Source organism: Amblyomma mixtum, chromosome 8 (genome assembly GCF_055824585.1).
Source record: "Amblyomma mixtum isolate Tamu chromosome 8, ASM5582458v1, whole genome shotgun sequence".
NCBI lineage: Eukaryota > Metazoa > Arthropoda > Arachnida > Ixodida > Ixodidae > Amblyomma > Amblyomma mixtum.
This window is the reverse complement of record NC_143019.1, coordinates 39,387,828-39,396,572: the sequence shown is the minus strand read 5'-3', so window position 1 is coordinate 39,396,572 and position 8,745 is coordinate 39,387,828.

The window sequence follows — 8,745 nt, the reverse complement described above, 5'->3', positions numbered from 1 at the left end:
CCCATTATTTAACTCTACTAAGGTAGAATCTAGAACATAGGATACAGTTTGCGAAGTATGCTGCTTTTCTGTTCAGATGACTATCAGGGATGTCCGTGCTAATACTTGAATGCTCTAAGTTCTCCCTTTCTTTTTCTCTAATCGTTCCATGGTTCAGTATTGTGGGGAAACCATCAAATACGTTCCCAAGATAGTCTCACCTACTAAAACCGACTCTGAAAGCTCATCCATGTCTCCTGAACTGCAAGATGCTTGTGCACTCGCTTGCCTGCTGTGGTTTGGCAGATAGATAGCTGGCCTTCGGTGTCTCGCTCTAGACATGCCGAGCAGAATCAATGTGGTCTCGTTGCCATCGATTTTTTCCACCATCTCCACCGAAGCACCGCGATTGCGCACTTGGCACGGCCCGGGACGTTACCTAACATCTCTTGCATGTCTGTGCAGGTGATATCGTTATACTCCATTGCCCCATAACTCTTCCGAAACCGAAGGCATGTTCGCAGCACTGAATACTTGATGAAGAGCCGCTCGCCACTGTAACTGAATCACGGCGCTGACTTTTGACCTTAGCAGCGACTGAGGCGCAGTGATTGACGTCAAGGGCGTTTCCGGAAAATCCGCGAAACAAGTAGCATCTACTATCTCATATGTCAACCCGCTACCGCATGCTCATTCCCAGCCTTTTCTGCTTCGCTCTACGCAGAGCTATTCGGCAATCTTACTTAGCAACGAATGGTATGAATAAGGATCACGCGTGAAGAATGTTTCCCAGAAACACAGTTATGCACAGCCTGGTGTTTTACAGCGGTGATTTTATATGGAAGTGGGTGATTGTATATGCGAAAAAATTCATGGCCACAATTTTTTCGGATATTTCAAGATTTCACAATAAGAATCAATATATCCGCATATCTGACGTAGGCAGGGTTGTATTTTTTGCGCTTAACGACTTTACTATCGTACAAAGTGTTACCCTTTCTTTTTCTCTGGCAGTCTTAACTGCTCGATGCGAGCGACGGTAACACTATAAAATAAAGAATTTGCTGCAGATCGGAAGAATGGGCCATTACGTTCAACATTTCTCTGCCAGTAAGTTACAACAGTTTTTCAATATTCAAAATTTTTGTCCAAGAATGTTGGACATGTGCTCTCTCAGATAACATGACACCCATATGTAACACACGCACGCACGCACGCACACACGCACACACACACACACACACACACACACACACACACAAGCACACACACACACAAGCACACACACGCACGCACACACACACACACACACAAGCACGCACGCACGCACACACACGCACGCACGCACGCACACACACACACGCAAGCACACACGCACACATACACACAAACATGCAGCGGCATTTGGAGAAGATTATACGGGGAGGGGGCAGTCGACTGCGTCAGCATCTGATGACATTCCGCCGCGCTTAATCAGTTCGGCGCTCTGGTCTCGGGGCAAAAAGCACCGAGAAGCTCAGTGAAATCATCCCAGCCGCCTACGTATGGAGCACCGCCACTACGGTCCCGTACCTCTCTGTTTCTAATCCCGAGAACAAACGTGGTCATTAAATGCCGCCGGCAGCCGCTTCCTCACGGTGCGTGCAAGTCCGCAACTTTTTCTTCTCTTTCTCACAGCCGCAGCCTTTCTCTCCTCTCCCCCGCAACCTCAACGAGAGCCGCATTTGTCTCGCACCCCCACGCACAGTGACTAGGCAATGCGCTCCAAACAAGCAGCTGTGAAAATTCCTTAACACCCGAGCCGGCTAGCACATCTACAAAAGCTGGCTAGTACAGTCCATGACTGCAGCCCCACCAACTTTAGCAACTGAACTAATTGCCGCCGGGGCATATTAATGCGAGAGCATTATATGGCTCTGTCGCATCAGCAAAAAGTGTCCGCAATTTTGTCCGCACGATTACGTTGTTCTCTCAAAATAAATGTGCGAAAGAGTGATTGCGACAGATAGTTTGTGATAAAATGTCGCCGCGAGAAAAATTTGCTTCATAAGGTGTAATTAAAATTTGCTTGATTAGGTGTTGTTACTTAAACGCGAAAACATGCGAAAAATACACTTAGATGTCAAAATAGCCACGGACGTCGATATAGTACATGAACGTCACAACAGCCACGGACGTCGATGCAGTATGTGGATGTTTTGCTTTCGCATTGCTCCAATGCGGGTCGCCGCAGTGATCGCAAAGTTTTGTTGTACTGTACGAATGGAGCGCTGGTTCGATCGCCGATTTACTTTGTGTAAAATCTATTACTTTCAGGCGGTCGCGTTATTTTTTTCTTCCATCCTTTGATTAATGTCTTTACGCTAATTCCTGGCCAGACTTTTTATGCGGTTTATTTCCCTTTGGGTGCTCCGGTATGAGCGATCTGGGAAATGGGAAGACATATGCTCTCCAGTCTACAGTTTATAGATACGAAACGGGGCTGAGAGCTCGCATTCTGCTCACGGTTGTCGGTTTCTGCGATAAGCTCAGGTTCCGCTTTCTTGCCAATCCTGGCAACGGGCGCGTATTGGAGATGCACGAATCCGTGCGCAACTGCTTCGCCAATTTCCTAACGAATGCTCGTTTAAATGAGGTGTGATTGATGAGCAGTTCTGCCACACTATAGTTGCTCAGGCCCGACTCCTAGCTGGATCGCCAGTTTAGTGTCTACACTATGTTTTTGTTTAGTGTCTACACGCTAGCTATGCGCCGCTACTGCGCATGCGCAACTGGCGAGCGCGGCGGCGGCACCTCTGAGTCACCCGCGCAGCGATGGCGGCGGCGCGCCAGCTGTGCGCCGTGTGACGTCACTGCTCCTCGCGCATGCGCAGTATGGCCATTCCTCGGCTCAGCGAAATGGCTCGGCGACTAGCGTAGTGTTGCTTTCGCAACAAAAAATCGGAGGGGACGCTTAAGCTACCTCTTAAGGATATGAAGCGATAGCTAATGCGCTAATGCACATATATGCAGAATTGGGCATTATCTACTCAACATTCAAATTTCCCTGGGAGTCTTCCTACCACTCCTGGTGCAGTGGTGCAGCGGTTAAGCGATGCGCCACTGCCCTGCGACGGCAGGTACTCCCAGCGTTCGGCCTTGTGCAACCCTGGTTGCTCTTTCCAGCAACCTCTCTCGAACAATCATTAATTTAACTACCACCTTCCACGGTATGCATTCTGTCACAATCCGGCAGGCAGGTTGGGATGACGCCACAGTGTCACGTGACCTACGTGGCCCACCTATCTCCTTGCTAGCTACTCTGGGGATTTTTCGCTCACGGTGAACAAAACCGACGACGTCGACGATGACGCTGAATTTTTTGCGACACGATCTCCTTGAAGCAATCGCGTTAACGAATGGTCATGAGCTTCTAGTAGCGTACAGGAATAACAATGGATGGCTTTCCTCGCTTAGTGCTTCATGTGAACGCTTCGCTGATAGGACTTTCGCAGGAGGGTCCGGGTGCGATCATAACTTAACCTTGAGCGCGCAGTACTTGACAACGTTTTGACTGTGGTGAATTTTTGTTTTGCCATTCACCAGACAGCTTGGGGTGATCGTTTTCTCTGACAGAGCAATTTTACTAAGCTATTTGCTCAGAAAGGGTTAGTGTGTTGTATGAATATTGAAAACGCAGCCAGACGAATTCGCGCACCGGATTTCTCAGCGTTCCTCGAAAGAATGTGGTACGGCGATTTGGACGGATGTACGGAAACCGAGACCAGAATCGTCAAACTGGACAGGCCAGGACATACCTGCAAGAGATAAAGTTATGTGGAAGATGAATTAAGGATAAAAGAAGAATGAAATGCTCGGAGCAAAATGGCGAAATTTAGAGAGTCCCTAAGGAAACGGGGAATTCGGGTCCCCATCTTCGCGGAGAGACCGTTATTATGTGCGGCCGAGCCGAACTTGGGAGTGAAAGGTTGAGCGGAGATGATTGCGAGCCGGAAACGATGCGCGCTTTGAAGTTCCTCAGCGAGATCCCCAATCGAAGCTGGGCCTCATTTGGGTGCATCGCCTCCAGCAAATTGCAGCTAGAGGGAAGAAGAGGGTCCTGGGCAGGGCTGAAGGGAAACTTTTTTCTTCGGGTTAGAGCTTGATGTGATGCCATGACGCAGGCACTAATTGCGCTTTCAAGGTCACGACCGCTATAGAAAACACCTCCCTGCCCCTTCCCCCCCCCCCCCCCTTCATATACCAACACAACGTCAAAAAGTAATGCATCTCAGAACACGCTTGTCAGTTTTTCTCCTGTATTTCTCATTTACAATTCTTGCAGTTCGTTTTGCGTGAATACCTCACCGCTTTTAGCATCGTTGAAAGAATGCAGGCAGCTTCTTTACTCACTCTGCCGCAGATGGCGACGCAATGCGAGAGTTGGGACTCACAACGAGTCATTCACTATATCGAAACTAACAGGCGATAGTTGGTTGACCCCGTCCCGACTCCTCGGCGTTCCAAATGCCGTGATTTACATCTAGACGGGACAACGTTACGAGAAATCGACGCGAGCGGCATACCATCCGCGTTAGTAATCACAGTAGTTCCCGCCATTGGTCTCTTTCGCAGACTGTCTAATTGTTTTCTTAAGTGCACCGCGCAGCATGCATCTGATACCTCCATTTATTCGCGCTCAACTTTCTCTGCCTCTGCAGCTAAGGCTAGAGATTAAGGGAAGGAGATGAGTCTCTGTCTCCTGAGGGCTGGAGGACAGAAGCTTATGCGTCAATGCGCAGCCGAATATAGTCCTGAAGACAACGGTGACGGCGCCAACAAGTTCACAGAAAGGAATCGACCCCACTCACGTTTAGCAACTAAAAGACCCCCTCCAGTCACCGTTCGCAATTAGAGGACTAAGTCATTGGTCGGGAACGGGCGGGGGACAAGGCACGGCGGGTGAAGGCGAATAGTTTTTGGCCACCCCCTCCTCACGTTTACTGCATGAACTACTTGGCGCAGTAATACATCACGGCCTTGTCTCCTTCCCTTTCCTGCTCAACCTCGGCTGCAGTGGCAAAGAAAGTTCATCGCGAGTATTATCGCCTCTTCTCCACCGTTCCTTATGGTTCGCATCTGCTGACGTTGCTGTAAACTACATCAATGCTTTAGTGTGTTAGCTCTGAGCTTACATTTATCCGCTTAATCTGTTGTGCGTGAGGTCCCTCTCTGTACCCGCCGAGTTCTGGACAACCTGCCCTACGGCACCCCTTTCTCTCTTACTTCCTTGCCTTATGGCGCCGTTGAGGTGTCCACCGCGTAGTGAGACAGTTACTTCGCCATTTCCTTCCCACATAAACCACTAATTAGGTGGCCCACCTGCCACCTAGGTGGCCCATCTAGATGGGAGGTGGGTCTCCTAGGTCACGTGACCATGTGACGTCATCACATCCTGCCCATCCGATTGTTAGGAAACTGCCCAGCGTGGCAGACGGCAGTTTAATTAATGACTGGTCACGAGACAGGTGGCGTTGCACGCAATACGGGTTCGCTGCGCACCCGAGGGATGGCAGTAGTGTCACTCGCGTCAGGGTCATCGCAAAGTCGGCGCGATTTCTTCCAACACACTTTTGCATGGATGAAGAGGTATTTGCGCCACCTTGTACGCGAGAGAGGCGGTGGCGTTATGGATGCTACGGGAGAACGGTAGTTAGCTGCTTCGTAATACACAGAACCCTGCGGATGGGAAGGAGAAAGCTAACACAGCCGTGCAGCAACCGGCGCTGGAGCTCCGATACATGCACCAGTGAGTGCTTGGAATGGTAATACATAGTTGCGACGTCAGCGATAATAATATAAGTGGCAGAAGATTGTTTGGTTTGGTTTATGGGGTTTAACGTCCCAAAGCGACTGAGGCTATGAGGGACGCCGTAGTGGAGGGCTCCGTAAATTTCGACCACCTGGGGTTCTTCAACGTGCACTGACATAGCACAGGCCGCCGGCGAAACCAACGCGGCCAGCATCGAATGCGACCATCCCGTGCGGCTGGGCCGCTCCTAAGTCCCCTCCCCCGTAAAGGGGGGGGGGGGGGGGGGAGACAGAGCGGCACAGGCCAGCGCCATCTTGAATTTGCGCAGGCGGTGTGGTGATTATCTGTTGGACAATAAAAGTTTTCAACAACAACAAGGAGCGGCGTGTGGTCTCGAGTTCAGTTCTTCGACTCGTGGAATGGACGAAGGTGGGGTCTTACGGCACTCCCGCTGATTTTTGCGATGTGCGAAGCGTAGCATAAAAGTTGCGCAGTTTTTGTTGGTGGAAGCAAGACAGAAAAGGCCAGAAAAGGTCATTAGGAGGAACGTCTCTCTTCTGGTACTCCGCACTCAGCTAAAGGAAATTATACATGAAAAGAGAAGGTGAAGGCATAACGAGGTGACTCCACGAAGCAATTAGCATTATGTTTATGTTATTACAATTGAAGTGTGTGTATGCAGATAATCGCAGAGACTAATGGTTATGTGGGTGCCTGCTAGCGAAATACTGATGTAGTTAATTTCTTTCGTTTTGGCACACTTATCCCTTTTCATGCAAACCTGTTCCTCAGCTTTACGGAACGCGTTGAACTCACTGAATTATATTTCTGGACATGAGTAACAGAACAAAGTGAACAATGTTCAAATTTGAAAAATGAAAACTGATTTTTTTTTCTTCAGTGGGTTAAATTTCTTTTATATGTGTTCTTTTCACGTTTATGCACCAAGAAGTAATCGTTCCGCCGGTTATTAAAGGTTGTGTTATTTTTATAGGGCCAAAGCAGCGACGAGGTTGTCTAAATTATGCGGAACAACTTCAATGTATGAGTCTGCGTTTTGGCGCCCTGTACCCATGATGCAATTCGATGAACTGCGCTGTCATCTTCTGCACATGTAGAAATATAGAAGGCCGAAAATGATCTCCACTGCAGAAAACACCACAGAAAAGTGCAAAGTAGTTCGCAGAAAGTCATTAACTGTGCAACTTATTCATTCAGCCGAAATAAATAGCCGTGAACATTAGGGTAATCGCTGAAGCGTACAAGAAGCTAGCAGACTGAAGGGAGCATGACTTATTACGAATATTTTTTGTTTATGCTTTGTTTCAGTGTCAACATAACTGTTAAGAGAAATTATTCAATAGAAGGCTGCTCATTACAAGCTAATGGAACATCTTTACGTCCAGTATAGAGAAACGAACGAAGAGTAATGTTCGCCTTTGTAGGGTGATATACCTCGGCGTTAGCAGTCGCTAGCGAACAAAATATTGCGATAAACGAGAGAAACAAATGCTGGCCCATGAAAGAAGCAAGCAATAACTAACTTTATCTAGGCGCTGCTCACTATTGGTTCAATAACTCAAGCGTCGTTCTAGTCAAGATGGGACGACCACTCTCCAGTCGAAGGTTCAGTTTTGATTGGCCGTGAGAGAGGTTATTCTGGTGCTCGCGAAGCGCACGACGGAGAGAGAATTACAAATAATTTCTGCCACGATTTTCTCAGCCGGAGAGACATCGTCGAAAGCGCGTTGCGGACGGCGTTGAGGGAAACGTGCATGCGATAACAAAACTTGTGATAAGGAAAACAATTGGAAGAAAAATTTAAAAAGTTGATGTTACACGAAGCCAGCCGGGGAGGGGGGTGGGGGGGTGGGGGGAGAGCTAATAAATCTAAACGCTCTGTAGGCAGCGAAATAAATCATTAAGCTAGAGACAACACAACGAACTAACATTTACACCGTGTCCCGTGACACTAATATTTTTCAGCGTCGCGGGAGCTGAAGCCGGCTTAGGGCAATCAAAAATTGCCGAAGAGGTAACACCGCTGCAAGGCTGGTTGATGCCCTTTCTCTGTCCCGCCGTGATTGGTCAATGACTAGAGCCAATCACCAGCCGCCTGTCCTTCTGAACAAAGCCTGTCTTCTCATCAGGCGTGCGTTGGCGCCTGCAGCACTGAACTGTATATTAGTGAGAATGACTTTAGTTTCAGTGGGTTTCATCTTCAAATTTGGGCTGGGTTGGAACTTTTCCGTGTAACTCCGGCATATTTTGGACCTGAATACAAAGACCAGAAGAAAGAAAGAAAGAAAGAAAGAAAGAAAGAAAGAAAGAAGGAAAGAAAGAAAGAAAGAGAGAAAGAAAGAAGGAAAGAAAGAAATAAGGAAAGCAAGAAAGAAAGAAAGAAGGAAAGGAAGGAAGGAAGAAATAACGAAAGAAGGAAAGGAAGGAAGGAAGAAATAACGAAAGAAAGAAAGAAAGAAGGAAAGAAAGAAAGAAAGAAAGAAGGAAAGAAAGAAAGAAAGAAGGAAAGAAGGAAGGAAGGAAGGAAAGAAAGAAAGAAAGAAAGAAAGGAAGGAAGGAAGGAAGGAAGGAAGGAAGGAAGGAAGGAAGGAAGGAAGGAAGGAAGGAAGACAGAACGGGAGAGAGAAAGAGAGAGAAAGAACGAGTGAAAGAAAGATGGAAAGAAAGAAATATTTCAACCCGAAAGAAAAAAAAATACGTCAAACAAGCGAGTGCCATTTCCCGAGCTCGTGACTTTGTCTTCAGGCTATTTATCATAAAGCCTGACATTTGTCTCGGCGGTTCCCCAGCCTCCCCTTCACTCAGAGGGAAAAGGGGAAGCCGGAAAAAAAGCGGGAAAAAAGGAGAGGCGGTGACTTCTCAGGCATTCCGGAAATAACGCTGATTGCAGATGACGTGGTTCCGTGACGGCGGGCGACTGCACCCGCCAGGCTGCAGGCGATGGGAGATCGTTC